This window comes from Canis lupus, chromosome 5 (assembly GCF_003254725.2).
Source record: "Canis lupus dingo isolate Sandy chromosome 5, ASM325472v2, whole genome shotgun sequence".
Taxonomy (NCBI): domain Eukaryota; kingdom Metazoa; phylum Chordata; class Mammalia; order Carnivora; family Canidae; genus Canis; species Canis lupus.
Window position 1 is genome coordinate 21,175,722 of NC_064247.1, and position 5,188 is coordinate 21,180,909.

Below are 5,188 nucleotides of genomic sequence, written 5' to 3' on the forward strand. Positions count from 1 at the left end.
ATTTTGCCTTGATGAGACTGAAGGACTGTAAAGTTGTACAAATAGTGGTAACAGCAGGAAGTGGCTGGTGTGGAGAGCACTTAGCAACTCCATGAACTCCATCAGCTTTCTCCAAATGGAATGGTTATTCCAAATAACCCTACATAGAAGTTAAAACTCTCCCAAGTAGAGACAATTCCATCCACCATCTTCACTTATGCAGGAAGCACTATCTTGAAACCCCTCTTGCTGCCAAATGTAACTTTCTTTCTGTTTCTCTTTGGAGCCTGCCCTTCCTTCCAAACAAGTTTGCAAACCCAGCCTCTCCTAGCTCCTCTAAGCCTCAAGGTCAAAGAAACTTCCTGCAGGGGACTTGTTCCCTTAGAGTCACAAAAAAGCACTTACTGGGCTTCACCGGGGAAAGTCTGTGATCTACTGTTCCAGTGCAGAAGCATCCAGAAGTGAGAGGTCTGTGGCTCCCTGCTGGCAAGCAAGAAAGGCAGTGGGGCTCTGCCAATGTGCTGGAGTTCAGGAGGAGACCTATCTGGCTCAGGAAGTGAATCTGCTTCACAGGGAAACCAGATTCCTGTGTGGGACTGAGGCCCTTCAGCAGCAGAAGATGAGGGGGTGGGGAGACGCTGCTGAGAAACTGAGGGGAAAGCAGGAGGTCTGGAAAGCCTGAGTTATTATTGGCTTGAATTCTGCCGGTAAAAGAACATGATACAGTATAGCCTTTCTATTAACTCTTTCAGGCCTTAACAGAGCCAGGAAAGGCGACTGATTCATTGAACCTGGTGGCTACTTAGGTAAAAAATAAAGCTCACAAGTGCAACTATCATCACATTTCTTCTTCCTGTATAGGCAGTACTATTCATATTAGGGTTCAGCATGGTGGTCAAAGGATAATATACCACAAAGTGAAAAACTAAAGACTTTCTGAAAGATTTCATCTCCTAACCTTACTGTAAAAATTCCTATGAGTTACAAGTTCCACAAATACTCTCTTCCTTCAGGAGAACAGTTATAAAGTAGGTGCTCAATAAATGTGTATGAATGAATGAATGAATGAGACATCACTAGAGATGAGTGTCCCCTATCCTACAAACAAAGCATGGAGCCCGCTCATAGGGCCTTTGGGATTGGTTCCTTATCCCCTTACCATAGCTGACCATGGATGGTTATGTTCATGACTACTTAAGTGGGACCCGGTTTGGGGATAACACAAAAGGAAATATATTCAGTAAAACGTCATTTTGAGACTTTGGTCCCCACAGCCTACATAAGGCCAGTCATGGCTGAGGAAGCATTTCTGGTGCTTCTCGGTCTCTCTGAAGCGCCTGGGAGAGTGGCACCTGGCAAACGGTGCCCTATCACTGTTCCACATGCCTGGCCAGCCCATCACTCACCATGAGGAACATAAAGCTGTCTGATAGCTTGCTGCCAGGGAGCATCTGTTTAGCTGGCATTGACTCCTGTGGGAACAAAGCCAATGAGCCCGGGTGAGGAAAGGAGAAATCAGCCAGAATTAAAAAAAAAAAAAGGTTAGGGAGTATAGTGCTTTTGTTACATTAAAGACCTAACAGGCCTTTTAATTTCTAAAGCAAAGCACGGAGGAATTCATTGTGGAAATGTCTGAAAATCTGTGGTCTGCCTCATGTTGCAAATCCTACTTCATGGAAGGCATAGGGCACTGAGTGATGTTTGCTGCAGCTGCTCCACCTGCCAATGCTCTTCCTCATACGTCCTACGTCCCCCTTATGGGGATGACACCAGACAAAAGCTCTTTCTGTAGTTCTCAAGGATGGCCAGGCGGGTGAATCTCCGTGTGGGATCTGAGTTTCTACTACTCTGCTTGGAGGGAAAGAGGTAGGGAAAGTCCTCCAGGTTGAACGTTTCAAAAATGAAGGCCTAGACAACTCCCTTCCTGTTGACCAACATTTTCATAAATCCTTCCCATAACTTTCAGTCCCTCAGGCAGTTTACACCACAGCCAAGCTCAGGTTTGCCTGACAAACAAGATTTCTGTATTGCCACAATTTACCCCAAGTTTCATACTGTGAACATTTATTTTATTTTCATGACTTGTGAGCTCCACTAGGGAACTCTATGTTATTTGATAGCTATTTCTAGAGCCTGGCATGGTGTCTGGTAAACACAGTCGTTCAGTGAAGGTCCGTTGAGTGAGTGATTCCATGCATGTTTACCCCACTAGCAGGAAAAAAGGTTTGGCCTCAGTGAGTAGCTTGGTTGGTAAGTATTTGGTGCTTTTCATATCATTAAATAGAAGATATCCCTATGAATCTCCCATGAACATTACCTCTCTTTTAGGATGCTTACCACATTAAACATCCTATTATGGGTTTTTTTCCAGAACACCCACAAAATCCTTGGGAGCAGGAACCAGGTGTGTTTCAAATATTTTATCCATCCCCTCACCCAAAAAATGAACTAAATAACTGAATGAACAAATGTTTATTGGCCAAACCATATTAAAGTCTGAGATCTATCAAAACCTTCCAACACAATCACCAAAGTCTTTTTTAAAGAAAGTTCAGCCCCCTAGAAAAACACCTGCAGAAGTGCATGTTGGCACATCACCCAAAGACAATGTTCATATGGCAGCATCAATACCCAGTAGCAGAGAAAATAAATAAACAGCTTTAAGGCACATGCAGAAAGGGGAAAATGTGAACTGTAGATAGCCTGGCCAAGCCCAGAGCACAGGAAACAGGGGACGACAGCCAGGGTAGGCTACAGAATGTGGCAGTAGCCAAAATTTGTGGATAATTCAAAATGCAGATTCACCATGTCAAGAAAAGGGATTGTATTGATAACAATAACATAGATCAATTCTGTGGGTAATTTGTCAGGTGTGTTGAAGCCAGGGCTTTATCCAGGGAATGTGGCAGAAGAAAATTTTCATGCATAGTTATGCAGAACGGTGAAAGGACTAAGAACAAGGCCTCCAATGGGTAGAGGGAAGCCTTGATTCAGACCGTAGGGTTTCTCCCTGTTTCAGAGTTCCCTTATAATTAACCAATTAGGGCCATTGCTTCATTTCCTGTGGCAGTTTTCTCTGCCACACAGAATGAGGTCACAGCCCTAACCACACAGATCTATAAAGCATCTGGGTGATGAAGAATGGCTTCAGATATGCTTGGATCATTCCCCAGAGATGATTGGACACATGTGTGGTATTCTTAGCCTCAGTAGGAAGAGCTTCTCAGAGGAATCAAAGTGTATTCTGACACCAGCTACATCCTTATCACATGACTCTAACAAAAGAGAGAGAATATTACTAGATCTATCAAGCAACCCTAGAAGCTGGAATAAATCAATCAGGGCTCCATCAAATCTGAAATAACAAATCATAGCAGTATAATCAGTAGCACTAGGCATGATACTCTATGTGAAAAGAATTATTCAATATAATTTATTATGTATGTGAAAGGATTATTTAAACTCTCAGGGGCCACTGGGATTTAACATATTAACTGTAAGTAGTATTTAGATGATGTCAATATCTCAGAGAAACCAGAAGTACCTATTGGCTATCAGAGTTCCAATTTACAAATAGAAAGAATGGATTGTATGTAAGCCCATGAAGGCGATGGAGGGAAGCAGAAAGGATGGGCAGAAAAAAAATCAAACATCAGAGAGGGACAGGGGGCATTACTGCATTACTCTAGATGAGCTCATTATAAATTACCGTGTGTCATTTTGATGAAGAGACTGTGTTACCACCACAAACAAAACTCTCCCACTATCCTTTCCCTTTATGTCTTACCGGAATGGGAGATCAGGGGATATTTATGGAAGCAGTAAAGCATGGAAAAGACAGCCAAGCCTTTTGGCTCTTCAGCTGAAAGGTCTAGAAGTGAAAAGGAGCAGAAGGCAAAGGCTAGGGCTGACTGTACTGGATTCCCCCCCCTAACAAAACACTGGGACCTGACATGGGGGTGGGGAGGCTGAGTTAAAAGGGAGGGAGGCTACAGAAGGACCCAAGGAGCTTCTGCCACAATTGGTGGATGAGTCAGACAGTACGAAGCCTGGGATCAGGGGAGGCCCAGAGGCCCGAGTGAGAGGAGAGGAATCAGGAATACCGGTAACACTCAAAAAGGCGGCTTCCCAGCTCGGCTGTGTTTCATTTCTCAGACTGTAGCCCTTAATAGTGCGGTGCGGTCCGTGTGTGTTCAGGGAGGATGGATGCAAAACAAGGAGCCCCGCAGTGCGGGCAGCATGCAAGCTCCACCCTGGACTCAAGGTTGTGACATCCCTCCGCAAAAGGAAAATTCTGACTCCGTTGATTAGGTGGGGACAGCATTTCTGCAGTTTTCCTCTGTCTGGAACAAGGCTGGGGCACAGGGAGCAGGCTGGGAAGGTTCTGAGACAGGTCGGCTGCGGAGCTTCTTAATTAGAAACAGGAATTGAGAAAAGAGTATTCTGTGCAGTGGGAGAAAGAAAATCTTCCACACAAATTCATGTGAAGGGTCACCTCTGGGGAACAGGCCAGGATTGGAGGGGTGGCCAAAGGCACGCAGGCTTGCCTGTAATGTTCAGATTTAAGAAGAGGATGTATTCATGTGTTAACTCAAAACTGATCTTCAGAAAGTCTTATATTTAAGAGAGACATAGAGGGAAGAGAGGAAGAGGTGGCAAGAAAAAGAGCAAAGAAGAAAAGATGAAAAGACACAACCAACAGCCTAGGTCTCCTGGTAAAGGTCTCCCTGGATGCTGGAATCAGGAGAACCAAAGGGGTGGGGCTTGGAAGCAATGGAAGACACATGGAGCAAATCACAAGGAGGGGAGGGTCCAAAACCAGAATTTCCTGGGTCCCAAGAGAAGGGAATGGAAGAAACCACAGAATTCTGAGAGAAAACCATGAAAAGAGAAAGACCCCCAGCCAGCCCTAGCCCATACTGCCTGTCAGATTGAGGGTCCCATCCCCCACTGGCACACAGAAGGGAACAAATGCTGGCTCCCCTGAATTCTGCCCAGAAACTCAAGCAACTTCTCTCCTCTACGGTCCTGCCTGCCAACCATGCCCTTGGTGGTCAAGAAATCTACTGCCCAGAAAATGGAAAGAGACAGAAACACGAAGAGGGCACTTCGAGTGGACCACCTACTCACCCTGCCCTCTCTCAAACTTTCTACCAATGCAATTCCACCTCACCCCTAACTTGGCCCACCCAGTTAGCTCCTGAAATAG

General features: G+C 45.1%; 1 protein-coding gene across 1 annotated transcript in view; it reads right to left on the reverse strand.

The window, feature by feature from the left end:
• The window catches only part of DIXDC1 (DIX domain containing 1), a 61,534-nt gene that overhangs the window by 55,596 nt on the left and 750 nt on the right, over positions 1-5,188 (reverse strand).